This window comes from Balaenoptera borealis, assembly GCF_965194805.1.
Source record: "Balaenoptera borealis genome assembly, contig: HAP1_SCAFFOLD_2777, whole genome shotgun sequence".
Classification (NCBI taxonomy): domain Eukaryota; kingdom Metazoa; phylum Chordata; class Mammalia; order Artiodactyla; family Balaenopteridae; genus Balaenoptera; species Balaenoptera borealis.
Window position 1 is genome coordinate 1 of NW_028121625.1, and position 20289 is coordinate 20289.

At 47.8% G+C, this 20289-nt stretch overlaps 1 long non-coding RNA gene across 2 annotated transcripts; it reads left to right on the forward strand.

The window, feature by feature from the left end:
* The first annotated feature begins 7 nt into the window (after positions 1-7).
* LOC309622435 lies at positions 8-20198 on the forward strand. 2 transcript variants are annotated; one of them, XR_014240861.1, is made up of 6 exons: positions 8-830; positions 1744-1933; positions 8002-8104; positions 17034-17174; positions 17458-17501; positions 18501-20198. It is a non-coding gene; the product is annotated as an uncharacterized lncRNA (long non-coding RNA). The 2 variants fall into 2 exon arrangements; XR_014240862.1 differs by lacking the exon at positions 17458-17501.
* The last annotated feature ends 91 nt before the right edge of the window (positions 20199-20289 follow it).

Below are 20289 nucleotides of genomic sequence, written 5' to 3' on the forward strand. Positions count from 1 at the left end.
GGATCTAAGCGCTTCATGTGTCGTATGATCTCATTCAGTCCTCAGAACAAGCCAAGGAGCTGGGTGGATCAGCGCTTCCATTTTATAGGGAGAGGAAATAGTCTCAGAGAGGTTAAACAACTGTCCAAAGTTGCACAGCTGCTTTTGCATCTGGGAGAGCCCCAGGTCTGGCCAACTCCAGAGTCCTTGTTCTAAGGCCCATGCTGTGAATGCCAAAGTCCCCCAAACCCCAAAGACCCCAAACAGGGCCAAGTGTCCAGCGTGGGCATCAGCAGAGCTGCTGCAGGGACGACCTTCATGGGCAGCCCAAGCCCAGCTCTCCAGGGCTAATCCTCCAGAGTGGCTGGAACACGGGGGTCAAAGTAGGGCTGACCATGGGGTCCGCATAGGCCTGGCCAGGAGGGAGTGCTACAGTAAGGACTTGGGACCTGGTCTTCAGGACAGTGGCTCTCAACATCCTGTGTGCATAACAGTCACAAAAGTGACTGGTAAAAAATGCAGATTCCTGGCCTCACCTTAGAAAATTTAATTCACTGTATCAGAGGTGGAGCCAAGAGTTATGAATTCAAACTCCCCAATCTATAGACTCCATTTTTATATTCTAAACAAGGTTTAGACTGTGACCAGCCTTGTGTTTTAAAAATGGCAGCATTCTTAACCCACACCATCCAATATGGTAGCCACTTGCCACATGTGACTTTTTAAAATTAAAAAAAAATTTTTTTTTTCTAGTTCCCTGACCAGAGATTGAACCCCAGCCCCCTGAGTTGGGAGTGCAGAGTCTTATCCACTGTGCCACCAGGGAAGTCCCTCGAAAGACATTTTCAAAGGTGTGTATCAATTGCAAGTGAGGATTGCAGGAGAAAGAGAAGGTGATTCTGAATTTTTAGTATTTCATAGGAATAAAGATTTCATAGGAATAACAAGGAAGAGGAACAGGTTTTTATGGGAAGATATATATGGTTTAGTTTTTTTTAATAAAATTTAAAATTAAAATAAAAAAATTTAGTTCCCTAGTCACACGAGCTACATTTCAAGTGTCAATAGCTACATGTGGCCAGTGGCTGCCATATTGGTCAGTGCAGATATAGACCATTTCTGTCACTGTGGGAAGTTCTATTGGACAACCTGATCTAAACACTGGAGGCAGCGATCTGGGTGGAAGATAGACAGGAAAGGGGCAAGAGCAGAGTCAGAGAGACTAGTTCAAACCAGAATAATGTGCAATACATATGTGCAGCTCTTCACACAATTCATGATTTGGCCACAAGCAATGTGAAAGCAGTGCAAGAGATGCTTAGGGGCTAAAGAGCACATGGTTGGAGACCCTGTTGTGAGCTCGGGGGTTGGGTTGCTCCCCTGAGGAAGGGACACATCAGCCAAGAATAAAGTCTGAGTAGGCATTGGCCAAGTGAAGAGAGGAGAAAGAACATTCTAGATCAGAGGACAAGCATGTGTGCAGGCCTTAGTGGGAAGGCAGCTTGGCGTTGTGTGGAGAGCAGGATGCCTGTGGTACTGCGAGGGAGGCGGTGGCGAGTGGTTGGAGTGGAGGCTGGTGAGGGAGACCCCCGGTAGGACTTCTTGACTCCCTAGTGATAGTGATACAGACGTGGCCCTCGGTCCTGCATCCACCTGGCTCCAACATGCCCCCTCTCGGCCCAGAAATGTTAGGACTCACCTTTCACTTGTACAGACCGAAGAGTGAGTGTTAAAGGGCCCCCTGTCTGGCTGGCTTCCTTCCAGAACACCTGCCCTGCTTCGATCTGCTGACAGACGACGTCTTCCACCAAGGCCAGCAGTTGGTTGATGTCCACCGAGTTCGCGAAGTCCCAGCCCGAGCGAGGGGGTGGCACCTTCAGAGGTTTGAACAAGGAGCTGACGAGGCTCCACAAATCCTGCAAGTCACCCAGGGGGAAGGGGACGTGAGCTACAGGTGAGGGGGCAGCAGAGTGGTCAAGAGCACTTGCCCTGGGGCTGGACAATCTGGGTCTGAATCCCAGCTCTGCCTACTGAGACATGATGTTGGACCACCCTGAGCTTCTGTTTTGTCCTCCATAAAATTCCCTCTTCTAGGATTTCAACTGATACATTCCAGGCTGTATTCCTTGAAGTGTGGCACAAAGTAGGTGCTCAATAAATGCTTAACGTGTGCATGAATGCAGATGGAATTCTTTCTGTGTGCTTCCAGCCTGCAATCTGTTTGAAAGTATAATATTTTGTACATAGTAGGTACGCAAAAATGTATGTGCATGTGTGTGTATATGTTGTAGGTGTTTGCGTGAATATTTATATGTGCCTGTGTGTACATGCATGTAAACATACGTATGTGGTATGTGTGCACTTGTGTGTACCTGTATGTGTGCAGGTGTGTTTGCAGGCATGCATATGTGTGTACATGTGCACGCATGTACATGTAGGTGTGGGGTGTATGTGTACATGTTTGTAGGTGTGTGTGTGATGTATGTGAATGTGTGCACATGTGGCATGTGTGTATGCATTCATGTGTAGGTGTGTGTGTGTGTGTACATGTGTGCACTGTGCAGATATATGTGTGTGTGTGTGTGTGTGTACACGTGCACATGTGTACATGTTTGTAGGTGTGTGTGTGATGTATGTGAATGTGTGCACATGTGGCATGTGTGTATGCATGCATGTGTAGGTGTGTGTGTATGTGTACATGTGTGCACTGTGCAGATATATGTGTGTGTGTGTGTGTGTACACGTGCACATGTGTACATGTTTGTAGGTGTGTGTGTGATGTATGTGAATGTGTGCACATGTGGCATGTGTGTATGCATTCATGTGTAGGTGTGTGTGTGTGTGTACATGTGTGCACTGTGCAGATATATGTGTGTGTGTGTGTGTACACGTGCACATGTGTACATGTTTGTAGGTGTGTGTGTGATGTATGTGAATGTGTGCACATGTGGCATGTGTGTATGCATGCATGTGTAGGTGTGTGTGTATGTGTACATGTGTGCACTGTGCAGATATATGTGTGTGTGTGTGTACACGTGCACATGTGTACATGTTTGTAGGTGTGTGTGTGATGTATGTGAATGTGTGCACATGTGGCATGTGTGTATGCATGCATGTGTAGGTATATGTGTGTACTGTGTGCACATATGTGTGTACATGTGCACGCATGTACATGTAGGTGTGGGGTGTATGTGGGTGTGTGCACATGTGGCATGTGTGTATGCATGCATGTGTAGGTGTGTGTGTGTGTGTACATGTGTGCACTGTGCAGATATATGTGTGTGTGTGTGTGTGTACACGTGCACATGTGTACATGTTTGTAGGTGTGTGTGTGATGTATGTGAATGTGTGCACATGTGGCATGTGTGTATGCATGCATGTGTAGGTGTGTGTGTATGTGTACATGTGTGCACTGTGCAGATATATGTGTGTGTGTGTGTGTGTGTACACGTGCACATGTGTACATGTTTGTAGGTGTGTGTGTGATGTATGTGAATGTGTGCACATGTGGCATGTGTGTATGCATGCATGTGTAGGTGTGTGTGTATGTGTACATGTGTGCACTGTGCAGATATGTGTGTGTGTGTGTGTGTACACGTGCACATGTGTACATGTTTGTAGGTGTGTGTGTGATGTATGTGAATGTGTGCACGTGGCATGTGTGTATGCATGCATGTGTAGGTATATGTGTGTGTGTGTACATGTGTGCACTGTGCAGATATATGTGTGTGTGTGTGTGTGTACACGTGCACATGTGTACATGTTTGTAGGTGTGTGTGTGATGTATGTGAATGTGTGCACATGTGGCATGTGTGTATGCATGCATGTGTAGGTGTGTGTGTGTGTGTACATGTGTGCACTGTGCAGATATATGTGTGTGTGTGTGTGTACACGTGCACATGTGTACATGTTTGTAGGTGTGTGTGTGATGTATGTGAATGTGTGCACATGTGGCATGTGTGTATGCATGCATGTGTAGGTGTGTGTGTGTGTGTACATGTGTGCACTGTGCAGATATATGTGTGTGTGTGTGTGTGTACACGTGCACATGTGTACATGTTTGTAGGTGTGTGTGTGATGTATGTGAATGTGTGCACATGTGGCATGTGTGTATGCATGCATGTGTAGGTATATGTGTGTGTGTGTACATGTGTGCACTGTGCAGATATATGTGTGTGTGTGTGTACACGTGCACATGTGTACATGTTTGTAGGTGTGTGTGTGATGTATGTGAATGTGTGCACGTGGCATGTGTGTATGCATGCATGTGTAGGTATATGTGTGTGTGTGTACATGTGTGCACTGTGCAGATATATGTGTGTGTGTGTGTGTGTACACGTGCACATGTGTACATGTTTGTAGGTGTGTGTGTGATGTATGTGAATGTGTGCACATGTGGCATGTGTGTATGCATGCATGTGTAGGTGTGTGTGTGTGTGTACATGTGTGCACTGTGCAGATATATGTGTGTGTGTGTGTGTACACGTGCACATGTGTACATGTTTGTAGGTGTGTGTGTGATGTATGTGAATGTGTGCACATGTGGCATGTGTGTATGCATGCATGTGTAGGTGTGTGTGTGTGTGTACATGTGTGCACTGTGCAGATATATGTGTGTGTGTGTGTGTGTACACGTGCACATGTGTACATGTTTGTAGGTGTGTGTGTGATGTATGTGAATGTGTGCACATGTGGCATGTGTGTATGCATGCATGTGTAGGTATATGTGTGTGTGTGTACATGTGTGCACTGTGCAGATATATGTGTGTGTGTGTGTACACGTGCACATGTGTACATGTTTGTAGGTGTGTGTGTGATGTATGTGAATGTGTGCACATGTGGCATGTGTGTATGCATGCATGTGTAGGTGTGTGTGTGTGTACATGTGTGCACTGTGCAGATATATGTGTGTGTGTGTGTGTGTGTACACGTGCACATGTGTACATGTTTGTAGGTGTGTGTGTGATGTATGTGAATGTGTGCACATGTGGCATGTGTGTATGCATGCATGTGTAGGTATATGTGTGTGTGTGTACATGTGTGCACTGTGCAGATATATGTGTGTGTGTGTGTGTGTACACGTGCACATGTGTACATGTTTGTAGGTGTGTGTGTGATGTATGTGAATGTGTGCACATGTGGCATGTGTGTATGCATGCATGTGTAGGTGTGTGTGTGTGTACATGTGTGCACTGTGCAGATATATGTGTGTGTGTGTGTGTGTGTACACGTGCACATGTGTACATGTTTGTAGGTGTGTGTGTGATGTATGTGAATGTGTGCACATGTGGCATGTGTGTATGCATGCATGTGTAGGTATATGTGTGTGTGTGTACATGTGTGCACTGTGCAGATATATGTGTGTGTGTGTGTGTGTACACGTGCACATGTGTACATGTTTGTAGGTGTGTGTGTGATGTATGTGAATGTGTGCACATGTGGCATGTGTGTATGCATTCATGTGTAGGTGTGTGTGTATGTGTACATGTGTGCACTGTGCAGATATATGTGTGTGTGTGTGTGTGTGTACACGTGCACATGTGTACATGTTTGTAGGTGTGTGTGTGATGTATGTGAATGTGTGCACATGTGGCATGTGTGTATGCATGCATGTGTAGGTATATGTGTGTGTGTGTACATGTGTGCACTGTGCAGATATATGTGTGTGTGTGTGTGTGTGTACACGTGCACATGTGTACATGTTTGTAGGTGTGTGTGTGATGTATGTGAATGTGTGCACATGTGGCATGTGTGTATGCATGCATGTGTAGGTGTGTGTGTGTGTACATGTGTGCACTGTGCAGATATATGTGTGTGTGTGTGTGTGTGTACACGTGCACATGTGTACATGTTTGTAGGTGTGTGTGTGATGTATGTGAATGTGTGCACATGTGGCATGTGTGTATGCATGCATGTGTAGGTATATGTGTGTGTGTGTACATGTGTGCACTGTGCAGATATATGTGTGTGTGTGTGTGTGTACACGTGCACATGTGTACATGTTTGTAGGTGTGTGTGTGATGTATGTGAATGTGTGCACATGTGGCATGTGTGTATGCATGCATGTGTAGGTGTGTGTGTGTGTGTACATGTGTGCACTGTGCAGATATATGTGTGTGTGTGTGTGTGTGTACACGTGCACATGTGTACATGTTTGTAGGTGTGTGTGTGATGTATGTGAATGTGTGCACATGTGGCATGTGTGTATGCATGCATGTGTAGGTATATGTGTGTGTGTGTACATGTGTGCACTGTGCAGATATATGTGTGTGTGTGTGTGTGTACACGTGCACATGTGTACATGTTTGTAGGTGTGTGTGTGATGTATGTGAATGTGTGCACATGTGGCATGTGTGTATGCATGCATGTGTAGGTATATGTGTGTACTGTGTGCACATATGTGTGTACATGTGCACGCATGTACATGTAGGTGTGGGGTGTATGTGGGTGTGTGCACATGTGGCATGTGTGTATGCATGCATGTGTAGGTATATGTGTGTACTGTGTGCACATATGTGTGTACATGTGCACGCATGTACATGTAGGTGTGGGGTGTATGTGGGTGTGTGCACATGTGGCATGTGTGTATGCATGCATGTGTAGGTATATGTGTGTACTGTGTGCACATATGTGTAGTGCATGTGTACGCAACTGACGAATCTCAGTGACTGATGCTGTCCGACAACATGGGTTGTAGGCTTCAAACCCCAGTCCCCACCCCCTTCTGCCCAGGCTAGAGCTCCCCACACTGCCGAGGTTGAGGACCCGCCTTGGTCACTGCTTCAGGTGTCAGAAGACCATCCCCCACAGGCTGCGGTGAGGGGGCCAGGCTGAGGGGGCCCCCCATCCCATTTCCCAGTGTTCTGCTCCTTGGTTACCCAAGGACGGGTGTTCCAAAAAATCTGAACGATCAGGAGGTTGATGGGAAACATGAGGAGTGAGCTCTCCAGCCCAATCATCACTTCCTGCCAAGTGAATTCGATTTTACCTGGGGCAGTGGAGGGAAGGGGTCAAGGGGAGAGTCCCCTCCCCCCTTCCAGAAGGTGGCTGTGCAGTAAGGGTTAACCTTGCCCAAAGAGAGGTCTGCCCCTTGAGTGGCTCCTGGGAGGTGACCACTGAGCCCTTGGGCTGTCCTGCCTGGTGGGTATGCCTTTGTTTACCTGGGGTCTTGGGCCACTCCATATAGTCTATGCTAACAGTGTGATTTATGGTGGGGGCCTTGGTTGCACCGTATCACCTCAACCTCTGGAGGGGCTGGAGGCTAAGGTCGGCCATACTGGGGTCAGCCATGTCTATGTGAGCATGCCCCAATAAAAACTTTGGGCACCAAGGCTCGGGTGAGCATCCCTGGTTGGCATTACTCCATGTGTGTTGTCACACGTCATTGTCAGGAGGAGTGAGCGCTGTCCAGACTCCACTGGGAGAACGTAACTGGAAGCTCCATGCTTGGTCTCCCATGGACCCTGCCCCACGTGCCTCTTCCCTTTCCTGATTTTGATCTGTATCCTTTCTCTAATAATTATGAGTATAATGGCATTTCTGACTACTGTGAATCCTTCTAATGAATTATTGAACCTGAGGGTGGTCTTGGGACCTCTGGAATTGCAAAGCATTTCTGGGGCAGTGACAGTTCATGTCCACCAGCCACTAGCCCTGATCGCCATGACAGTGGGAGTTACCCAAGTCCATCTTCTGCTCATCTGGGTCCTTGGGGACACCCCGGAACATGATGGTGGTCAGTATGGTGCAGAGGAGCAGTGAGAAGCAGCAGGACACCTGGTGGACATGGGTGAAGTTGCTCCAAGCTGAGCTGCTAAAGATGGAGTACCAAATGTGGCCATCCTGGAAGCCTGTGGAGGTCTTCATGAAAAAGAAAAACAGGTGGCTGTGGACAGGCCAGGGGAGAGGGACAGGCATTTAGGGAGACAGGAATGGGGAGAAGCCTAGTCTCTTTGGAGCAATCCTGGGATGAGAGGAAGGGATTTGTTTCTAAAATTCATCATCTGTTTTTTTCTTTTATAGAAGAAATACAGCATCATAGTAGCATCACTTCAAGTTAATGATGGGGACTCTGGACAGAGTGGTTGGAACCCTAGACAGCCCTCTTACTACTGTGTGACCTCAGGTAAGTTACTTTACTCTTTGTACCTCAGTTTACTCATCTGTAAAATGGGGGTAATAACAGAACCTGCCTCACTGGATTGTTGAAAGGATTAAAAATGATAATTTTTGTAAAGCATTTGGCAAAGTAGCTGGCATATAGGTGAGTGTTCATCAGTGTTAGCAATAATTTTTGTTATAATTTTTTTTTTTTAAAGCAAGGAACATGACTTTTTTTTTTTTTTAAATGGGAAATATTTATTTATTTATTTATTTATTTATTTTTGTCTGTGTTGGGTCTTCGTTTCTGTGCGAGGGCTTTCTCTAGTTGCGGCAAGCGGGGGCCACTCTTCATCGCGGTGCGTGGGCCTCTCACTATTGCGGCCTCTCTTGTTGCGGAGCACAGGCTGCAGACGCGCGGGCTCAGTAATTGTGGCTCACGGGCCTAGTTGCTCCATGGCATGTGGGATCTTCCCAGACCAGGGCTCGAACCCGTGTCCCCTGCATTGGCAGGCAGATTCTCAACCACTGCGCCACCAGGGAAGCCCTATAATTTTTATATAATAATATATAACTCTAATGTTATTTGTTTTTTTATAATTAGGGCATTAGAGAATAGTGGTTAAAAATCCCAGGCTTTGGGTTCAGACTCAGTTTGAGAGAATAAAAATTGTGAGACAGGGTTTCTGAAAATGGCACCACATTCTCCTAAAGAACCTGTATTATTTCCCTATGAGTAGAATGTAGTTTAACCACAGGAGCTATTCAAAGGCCCAGATTCTGCTAAGAGTGTCCAGAGTAGAGATTCCCAGCTGCCGCCTGTCCTGATTGGTCAATGCCAGAACCCTCCAGGGTTGTAAGATACTTTGTCACTCGGGCGTGTGCCGGTGGCCTGGACTCAGAGTAAAGGTGCAGAAAGAGAGAGGTCAGTTGCCAACAACAGGGATTGTCCATGTTATTCGTCTTATTCAACAAATATTTGATGCCCCTGGTGCTGTGTCCCAGGCTCTCTGCTGGGCCCCAGGGATTCACAGGAGGGATGAGGAGCTTTTGCCTTCAGAGAGCTCCTTGCCGAGTTTCTAGGCATCACATGTGCTGATGCACTCGGACATAATATCTGCTTCTGGAATTGAGTACTCAGTGTGAGCCGCATAGTGTGCCAAGCACATTACTACATCGTTTCATGGGACCTGGGACCCCCTATGGGGCAGGCACATTGAACTCGTCATTTTTCAGATGCAGAAGCTGAGACCTGGAGAGGTGCGGTGACGTATCCAAGGTCACGCGGCAAGTCAACAGCAGGCGTGTGGGACTTTGTGATCCGTGCCCACGTCTGTGTTATACCTGTGTTGGGATCCAAGTCTCTCTGATTCAGACTTTTTCCCCCTTGGAGGCTGAGATGCTCACGGTGGCAGCTGGGAGGAAAAGTCGTCTTTCAGTAAATGCACTAGGAGCAGACTGAATGCCCATCCATAGGAGAGTGGCTGTGGGACATCCATTCTGTGGAATAGCACGCAACCAATAAGGAAAATTTGACCCAAACATACCCTCCTGGAAGGATGTGCGTGATATATCATTAAAGAAAAAAGGCAACATATTTAGAGTAGCATGCCATTTAAAAAGTTATAAAATAACGATCTGTGGTGTTGTGTGTGTGTGTGCACGTGCATGTGTGTACATTTGTATCTGCTTATTTGTGTTTGGGGACGGATGTGGAAGGATGCGCAACAGGAAAGGGGGTGAGGGAGTGAGTAAAGCAAGGGGAAACATGCTGAAAAATGCATCTAGGATAAAACAACATGAAGAAGAAGCTCCAGGTGGCCAGACGTTGAATCACCATTCAGATCAGTCTGTTCACTCATATAAACAATATTATTCTGTGACATTCGTAAGTAAATATGGATAAGTGTTCTATAACTGTTATCACCATCTGAAGATAATTCTGTCTTGGAGGGTCCATGTCCCTTCAGGGCCCTTTAATTGCAACAAGAAAAACTGATTATTAATGTCACACACTCAGAGCTGCCCCGGCCCACTAGCTGAAATGTGCTTTTATTTGGCTGTGACTGAATTATAACGCAACTTCCCTAGAGATGAAAGAACAAAGTAAAGAGCATTTGCTTAAAAAGAAAAAATATAGTACCCGAATTGTTTCCTGTCCTGCTCTGTGGCCACTGGAAATACTTTGTCAAGGACAGTCTCCGACATTGATGGACAGCCACGAGTTGCAGAGGAAGTACCACTTCCGGTCCATTGCCAGGTCATGCACCAGCACCCAGCTCACGTACCTGGAAGGGACCCACACTTTTGAGGATAATGTGGTGGGGGGATGAGACTTCTTTGGACCCCACGAAGGTCCAAACCTGAGCCCAAGAACGAGAACTCTTGGAAAGAGACTTTGTATTTTTCTTCATTGCTCTTGGTGCCTTGATCAAAATGCCCCAATCAGTGGGTGAATTTGGCCTCATGTGGGGAGTTCAGCTAGTGTAGACTGCCAGCTTGGAGGTTGCCAGGTTTTCACAGACATGCTGCAAAAGTGTGCATTCTGAAACTGTGAACCCTCACGCAGGGCAGCAAGCCCAGGGTCACCGGGCTTTACAAGTGAGGAAGGCCAGGTTGTTGTGTGTACAGGGAGGTGCAGGCTTGAGCACACGAAACTCTGTCCTCCTGTGGGCTTCCATCCAGAGAATGAGCCTGCCGTCCATTCAGCACTTCGTGGCGATCATCTAACCTGATTTAGATCTTTGAGGCCCAGGGAAGATGTGAAATCATCTTGCCTCTGCTGGGAGGCCAGATCCAGCAGCAGTTGCTTTACAGGGAAATAAGAGTAATGAGAACAAGAGGCACTCTTTATTGAGCATTTACTGCACAATGGGGACTGTGCTAAGAAGCTCCTGACATGCATTTTCTCCTTTCTGGAAGGGTAGTCCCATCAGGCATGCCAGAGCCACCTCTGTTGAGGTCACGCAGCCTCCTGGGGAAGCTGACATCCCCAGTGACCTTTGGGTACAGAACCTGGGTGTGATCAAAACCCAGGCATCTCAGCCCAGCTCAGGACAGCTCTAGAGCCCCCTGTGCGGTCAGCTGAGCTGTCTGTGGGCTGCATCAAAGCTCTTCTCCTTCTGCCCATCCTGCCTCCTTCCCTCCCTGCCCAGGGGCTGATCCCAGGCACTCCTTGGATAAATGGCCTCCATATTCAACTCCATCTCAGAGCCACTTCCCAGGAACCAACCCTACAGCTGAGGGTCTTGGAGCATTAATGTATTAGTGTTTTTGCCTTAGATGAGTCAAAGACAGTGGTCTAAATGCTGTGTTTTCCTAAAGCTGTCAGCCACCGAAGAGTGTTCAGTCTGGAGACCACCCATCTGGGTCACTAGTTTTGGCCTCAGACAGTGGGAAGGAGTCTTGGCTCTGAGCTTGCCAGCTGTGTGACCTGGGCAAGTCAGTTATCTTTCCCGAGCTTAGATTTTCCCACCTATAAAACAAGGATAATAACAGCGCTTGTCCCAGAGGGTCACTGTGAGCATCCAGTGAGAAAAGCACAGGAAGACTTAACTTAGTGCTCTGCAGAAGAGCTCTTCTTAGGTCTTCTCCTGGAGAATCAGCCCAATGTCTCATGTACTTTCCTCCTAGTGGGCAGAGTTTGTCTTTGCAATAGGCGTCTATCCCATTTTACAGATGGGGAAATGGAGGGCTAAATGACAGGTTGATGCTGCAGATGTGTCAAGGGAGGGACTAGCATTGTGTGGCCTGTGGACTGGTGGGCCTCTCTGACCCTTGGTTTCCTCATCTGTGAAATGGGGATCCATTCTGTGCGTCTCACAGAGGCTCGTGAGGATCAGCAAAGCAGCAAAAGCACAATGCCCAGCCTTGGACCTGGCACTTGGTAGGTCCTTGTGGTTTACCCTCCCCTGACTCACCAGGATGGCTGGTCCCCTGAGTTGTTATGCCATAGCCGCAGGCTCCTCAGCTCCCGCCGGGAAACAAGGTGGAGAGTAAGAAGACCTCCACTCCTCCTCGCTCAAAAACCGGGATGTCGGGGTCTGACAGGTGGTGGGGCTCACTCTCTCCATCCAGGCCATATAGGGAGACAGTCCCCTGAAATCCAGAGACCAGTAGTGACCAACTCCACGTGGTAACAGAGCCCCGTGTTTCACTGGAGGTGTTGAAAAACCAATGAAACCCAACAAAGCATGGCCTTTTCACCTCTTCTCCTCCCATCTTGGACCTGCCAGAGTTATTTTTCAGTTGTGTGAAGATTTAGGGGTGACACTATCTGCATTCACATCTTTGAGATGAGTTATACTCATAAAATGCTTCCTGGTGACCTTTTCAAACTTCTCGAATATTTATTTGAAAGGGCCATAGGGCAAGAACTGGTTTTTCTCCCTAGCGATTATATTCTCAGTGCCTCCCAGAGTTCCCGGCATTGAGACAGGAATGAATGATGGCCCACTACTTTGAAAATACATATTCCCAGGCCCCACTCCAGACCTACCAAGAATACTGGGCACAGGGCTCAGGAATCTGTATTTTTCTGAAGCCATCCCGGTGATGGCTGGTGACCATGCCTGATTTCCTGAGCCAAAACCAACTACAGCAGATGACACCTATGCTCCACTGACATCCATCACTCAGCCTCACCACTGTGGGGTTCCCATGTCCAGCTGCCAGCAGCTGTGCCTCTTTCCCTGGGGGTTTCTTTGGCTGTTAGAGCAGCAGGTTGAAGGTAGCAGAGACCTGATGGCCCCTGCAGGCCATTTTCCACCAATGACTGGTGGGATTGGTGGATAACTAACCCAGTTCACTTAGTCCTCAGCTGGGATGACTTTGAGGCCCACATTCCTTACTGTTTTCCAGAGTTCCCCAGTGGGATTGGGCTGCAGTTGCCCACAGGGGTAATGGGTTTGATTATGCGCCCCTTATTTGTTCCTTCCCTTCCCCACCTGGCTTCCCACTCCTGTATGTGGTGTCCTGGGATCCCCTCTCAAATCAACTACCTGTGCTTGAATCCCTGTTTCAGAGTCGGCTTCTACAGCAGAGTCTCCACTGTAGACTTTCTCATTTGGATGATTCCTTGCTCTGGGGCTGTCCTGTGTGCTGCAGGATGTTTAGCACCATCCCTGGCCTCTCCTCTCTAGGCGCCAGGAGCATCTCTTCCTGTCCCAAGTTGTGACAACCAAAACCACTTCCAGCATTGCTAGCTGTCCCTGGGGGCCAACCAGTTGAGAACCACTGTGCCAGGAGAACCGAACTAAGACAGTATCGATTGAAATGTGACTGCAACTCTCCATGAAGAGAAATGGCCTGTGGATCACAGATTTTCATTCTTTCTTTCCCTGTAAGGTCAGCTCTTCAGTGTCAAATGGAAGTGGGATGGATGTTTCATTAGATGGATGAAAGTGATTCCTGCATTTATTCAACAAATCGTTACTGAGCACTTACTCTGTGTTAGCTGGTTGAGGCCCTAAGATGCAGCAATATCAATTTTTTTAATTTAAATAAAAATAACATAAATAAAAATAATGAGATATAAATAATAAGATTTTTAAAATAAAAAGTAAAATATAAGTGGACACATGTCCTGCTCTCATGGAGCCTAATGTCATTTTTTAAAAAACAGGGACTTCCCTGGTGGCGAAGTGGTTAAGAATCCTCCTGCCAATGCAGGGCACACGGGTTCGAGCCCTGGTCTGGGAAGATCCCACATGCCATGGAGCAACTAAGCCCGTGCGCCACAACTACTGAGCCTGCGCTCTAGAGCCCGCGAGCCACAACTACTGAGCCCACGTGCCTAGACCCCGTGCTCCACAGCAAGAGAAGCCACCGCAATGAGAAGCCCGCGCACCGCAACGGAGAGTAGCCCCCCACTCGCCGCAACTAGAGAAAGCCCGCGCACAGCAACGAAGACCCAACGCAGCCAAAAAATAAATTAATTAATAAAAAACAAAAACAAAAAAACAATGGAGATTTCTCCGGGACAGTACACACGGTGCCTGTGGTTCTCAAACTGTGTTCCATGGAGCACAATTTCAGCGAAGGAAGCTTGGAGGCTGCTGCAGGGGATGCTGCAGTCTGATGAGCGATAGGGTGAGGCCAGACTTAACTAAGGATGCTGAGACATGACAGAGACAACCTGCTGTGTGCTCCACAGCTAAACTTAAGGATTTCAGAGAATTCATAAACAGATGGAATTGTGTCCTTATTACCTCTAGTCAGCCTTCTCAGGGACAGATGGATGCCAGCTAATCAGTTTTCCTAAAAAATGTAATTCAAGGCTCATTTTCAAATGGTTGCCATTGTTTGTTTCTTTCCTTTCTCCCCTTTCTCTTAGAAATTCTGTTTTCCCCTTTATTCATTGATAACAGTCTACTGACTGTTCTTCATATGTGAGCACATTTGCGTGCAGGTAACCAGCTGTCTGAATTATTTTTTAGTAGGGTTAAATGAGAAGACCAGTGAGTACAGTACCAGACCCCAACTCTCCCTTAATCCACTCCTCCTTTATATTTTTAAATATTGGGGCTTAGGGTGTTATTTTGTCTGGCAAAAAAGATACTTTTCTCAAAAAAAAAAGCAAAAGTGAAAAAACCGTACAACAAAATCCACTGGGCTAACGTAACTCAACAACGGACTGGCAAGTGCTTTGCTGAGTGGGACATGCGGATCAACCGAGGTGTCTTGCAGGTCAGGTACCTTTGAGGAAGTGGCTGCCCCCCTCCTGTGTCTGGTATAAACTGTCACCAGGTAGTGGTACTGGGCAAAGGGGTCATTGTCCTCCAGCACTGTGACCTTCACCTGGACAGAAGGATGGCATTAGGAGGGCTCTGCTTGGTGGGTTCATCCACCGCACAGCAGCCAAGAGTGAGTCGGGCATTCATGACAATTAAAGGGGGAAAGCAAAACTATGTATGCTATTGATTCATTCCATCAGGTGAGAACTGTTCTTTACAACAGCAGGGTTTTAAGTGAAAACCAAACTTTTAAAATAAAAAAGTACATTCAGTATTAAATATCACCCAAAGTAGTCAAATTGGAAGTGAACTTGGTATTAAGCTGAGAATGTTTGATGCTTGAGCTGATGAATGCAAACTCTGTTCATAAATAATTCCTCATAACCTTGGTAACCAGATTGTGCCTCTAAGGGAATTTAGAAGGAATGAATGTTAAGTTGTTTTAGCAGAAAATAAATAGCTGGAGTTGGTCAGAGGCTGCAGAGCGCTCTGTGATGAGCTGCCCAGATCTCCTGTCAATGGAGGGCTGTTTTCCCAGTTGCCGAGGTGGTGTAGCCAGGGATGCAAGAGTCTCCTCTGTCAAAGTCATGCCCCATCCTGGAGAGGCCGATATCTAAGAACAGATTGATGCATTGCCCAAGATCAAGACCTGGGCTTCTCAACCCAACTAAGGACAGTTCTAGAGCTCCCCAAGGGGTCACCCAGCTGTCAGTGGGCTGCATCCCAGCTTGACTTCTCCCCCTGCCCATCCTGCCTCCTTCCCTCCCTGCCCAGGGGCTGATCCCAGGCACTCCCTGGTAAACACCCTGCATACTTAACTCCATCTCAGAGTCTGCTTCCCAGGAATCAACCTAAAGCTGAGGGACTTAACGTATTAATGTTAAATCCCTTGGGCAAGTCAAAGACAGCAGGATAAATGGGGCAACTATTATCTTTTTAGGTTTCATACCATCCTAACACCCTGAGAAATATTGCTGTGTATAGGGACAGTAGGGAATGTTGAAAGTTTCAGAGCTTTGTGACAATGCATCCTTGTATTCATTTGTGTGCTCAGTCACTCATGAATGTTTATTGAAGGCTCCTATGTGTCAGATATGATGCCTGTATCAGAAAAATAATCAGAACTTTGTTGTCACAATTGGTTGCACAAATGGTTATTGTTTGGTCTCGTTTCTATCCTCAGACCTGACTTATCGTCAGGCAGATCTGGGTTTGAATTCTGGCCCCTGGGAGGGAGGTGGCTTTGGACTAGTTAATTGCCCTCTCTGCTCCTCACTTGCCTCCTCTGTAAAATGATAGAGGTGCTGTGCAGTAAAGGGTGAATTCAGCAGGCTTGGGTTATCCAAACCCCACACATTCCAAAGGATGGACTGGTTTTGGCCAGGTCGTGGAAGATAACCTCTAAGTCCTTGAAACAGCCTGCATGATAAGAGTGTCTGGCTACGTGGGGCCTTGGGCCACCTCAGGCAGTATGTGCTAACGATGTGATCTGTGGTGAGGGCTTTGGGCCACGCTCTATCAGTCTGACCTGGGCAGGGATGGGGAGCAGTGGTTGCTGGAGACTAACTAAAGTCAGTCATGCAGGCTCCATACCTGTGGGACTTACTCCCAAGAAAACCCTGGGCACCAAGGCTCAGGGGAGCTTTCCTGGTTGGCCGTACTTCACATGTGCTATCACACGTCATTGCCAGAAGAATTCATCTGTCCATAGGACTCCACTGGGAGAGGAATATTAGAAGCTCTTGCCTGATCTCTCCTGGACCCTTTCCTTTGCTGATTTTAATTTGCACCATTTTCACTATAATAAACCATAATCGTAAGGATAGTGGCTTTTTTAAGTTCTGTGAGTCCTAGCAAATCACTGAACTCGAGGGTGGTCTTGGGGACTCTCAACACAGTACCTTCCCCTTGGGGCTATCGTGAGCATTAAATGGGGGTAATACCTGGCACATAGTAAATTCTCAATAAGAGGTCAGTTTCATACTCCTCCTGATACTTTGATGAACAAGGCCATTTTACTGGTCAAGAGGCTGAGGGGCCAGCTTACCTGAGATGACTCCAGGGGTCAAGGCCTGGATTTGCAGCTGGCCCCTCAGCTCCCCACCTGGGCTCCATCCCCTGGAGCCCCTGCAAGGGGACACTCCTGCTCCTCCCTCCTGCTCCCGGGGACTGTGCAACCTCACCTTGGCCTGATCCTGAGCGTCTTTCCTCCTTGCGCAGATCACCACCAGCACGTAGGCCACACAGAGGCAGCCCACGATGGTCACAACCACAGGGTTGTCCTCGAAGGTGGCAAAGAGCTCAGCAGTCTGGCGGACGTCCACGGCATTGGGCATCACCGGGAATGTGCTTCCAAAGAAGGTGAGGTGGTTGCAGAGGCGGTGTGTCTGGGAGGGGGTGGTCCGTGGTCCCACCTGCAGCCCCAAAGAGGCCCTGGTAGGAGTATTCAGGGAGCACATCCCCGCCCGCTCGAGCTCAAGGGAGGAGAACTGTGAGGGGTGGCCACTGTCCTGGGGAGGGGCTGGGGAGACTGCTGGGAGACCAGCTTGAGGATTCCTTTGGGCTTTTTTACTTAGTTAAAAATTAATTTTAAAATGCAGAGAATAATGTCTATAATAAGCATCTTTGCACCTGTCATTCTCAGTGAGCAACTGTGTCCATCTTGCCAGTCTGCTTTGCCTTTTTTAGGTAAGAAGTATTACGGGTAAAATTGAAGTCCCTTCTGTCTGCCAGCCTCCAAAAGCAGCCGTTATCACACATTTGGTGTGCATCCTTACATTACATTCTCCCACCGGGTGCTCCTTCACTAGGCAGGTGTTTGTTGGGTGCTACTTCCAGGCCAGGCAATGGGCAAGGTGCTGAGAGGACATTCAGGGTGACCAACTCATCTCAGTTTGCCAGAGACTTTCCTGCTTCTCAAACTGAAAGCCCCCTTAGTCCTGGGCAAACTGGGGCAGTTGGTCATCTTATACTGAAGAGCAAAAAAAAGACGGAGGTTGGGGGAACCATGCAAGAAAAAGGGAAGGACAGATATTTAAATCCTAAGCTGGTGTCTCAGCACCAGGAAAAAATTCTCTAAATTTTACCCACCTTAGATCGAGGCACCTGCAGCCCCCCGTCCTGGGCTCCTGCTTTGAAGAGTCCCAGTCTAGCCGTCCTTAGGCTGCGCCCTTCCGCACAGGATGAGGTGAGGAGTCGGGGGCGGGGCGGGGCATGACCACCACAACACATTACCACTCAGCCAGGACTAGGGCGAGGTCCTAGGTGACCCCAGGAAAGATCCCCCCCTTAAATTTTGCACTCTAGATGCCTCACTTGCCTTACCTAGTCCTGGCCCTGGGACGCCCACTTTTAGATGGTGGTTTGGGGACCTGGACCTCAGAATTCCCTGTTACAGGGCCTGCCCAGACCCATTCCTCAGGATCGTCCTTCTGTGGAGGACTGGCTACTGCTGTGGCCATCCCTGGGCACAAGGGTGGCAAAATGTGGGGAAACGGGGTGTGTAGATGGAACTTGGGCACGAGGTCCCTGGCGGTGTGGGGAATGCGGTTGGGGGAGGGAGGAGACAGGGATGAGGCAGGGCAGGCCTTCCCTAAAGCCCCCAGCCAGCTTGCAATCCACCCAGGGCCATTTGGTGGGTAAAGATTTAATTCAAACCCACAACCCAGCACTACCTTTTCATTCCAGGGTCCACAACGAGGTGGTAAGGTAGGAGGCAACAGAAAATACTGGCATGCGGAAAGTTCTGTGCCCAGCATCTGGTGAGGAAGAGCCCGCAGCAGCCCAAACATGCCCAGCAGGTAATTCTTTTACCTTTAACGAGCCACCGAGAGAGGCTGACCCCTCCAACAGCTGTGGCGTCAACTGCTTTATTGACAGATTTCACATGGGTCTTAGTTCCATGTTTGCTCACTGTTTCCCAGTCCTGGTCAGCGTTTGGCATACAGCTGTGGGTCTTACGGGAACCCTTGGCACACCCAGGAGGGGTGGGGTTGGTTCAAAAGAAGAAGCCCAAGCAAGTACCAGTGACAAGACCATCTCAGCGCTGGGAGCCCAGGGACCAGACCTGATTTATGCCTAACACCTTTGCCCTCCTGGGTTTTCACAAAGACTTGGAGGACAGTGGCTTTCCCAGTCTTTTCCAGCATGAGAGTCCTTTTGAAAGCCATAAATTAATCTGGAAAGACCAGAAAATTTTCATGAGATCCCCTTGTGACAGTAGTTTCACCTTTAGTATCCTTCAAGAAAAATGTATAAATAAGAATGCAGTTCTCAAACCCCTTGCAATAATTCTGCATTTACCCACCCCAATAAGGTCTGCAGTTTACAGATTTGGAACTTTCTTTAGTTATTTTGAGAATACAGTGGTGTTTTTCCATCCAAACTTGGTGATCCCATTTACTTATTTTTTTCCCCATTCACTTATTTATGGTTCCTCAATGATCTCTGTATATCTGTATCAGCATCTATATCTGTATCAACATCTATATCTATAATGAGCATCAGGTACACAATATTGGGTTAATATAATTTTGGCACTATAACACAACTCCCACATTCTTTTGTACACCCCACATTCATGTACGTGTGCATTAGTAGCTGTTTATTCTTAATAACATAATAAGCACCTGGGAACCCAGGACTCCACTCAAAAGCTAGGAACTTTCCAATAAGTTACGTTTAGCTAAGTGGTCCTCCCCCAATCTGTCCCCATGCTCCCCCTCAACCCAACTACATGCAGAATCCTATGTCCATTGTTTTCCTTGATTTCCATTTTATATAGTTTTGTCTCCTCTATGCTCAGAGTGTCTAACACAGCAATCACTTTAATCTGTGGAGCACCTACTATGTGCCAGGCACCACATTAAGTACTTTATACCCCTAACCTCGTCTAGGTCCCACCCTGTGGTAAGTGGCAGCCATCCTTTATCCCCATTTGCAGATGGGAAAGTTCAGAGAGGTGGGGTGCCTTGTCCAAGGTCACCTTGCAAGTACTGATGACGTGGGATTGGACCCAAGTCTGTTTGATGGCAGAGCCGGGCCGCCAGCCCCTGCACCATCCTGTTCTGAGCCCCCGGCCTCGGAAGGCAGCCTGCAGCGGGTATTCTGCCAGCAACGTGGGGATCGGACAAGCTTTTGGTAGCAAGGACTCTAAAAGGTTGCAGCACACCCAGGGTCTTGTTCACGAGGTACAAAGACCTGTGCTTCAGGTGTGGGGGACCCACTGTCTCTTGGACATCTCAACGTGCCTTCGTCTCTTCTTGGCACTTTGGGGGGGGCTCCCTATGTGTGACAGCTGGAAGCAGGAGTTGACAAGGAAGCCAAAGATGCAGCAGAAACAAACCCGGAAGGAGCTTGGCTTTAAGTCCCCTTCTGTGGCTCTGCTGGGACCTGGCTTCTTACACTACTTATGACTGTTGTCATTGGACATATGTGCCATTTGCTTCTTGTCTGTGTCCTCTGCTAGACTGAAAGC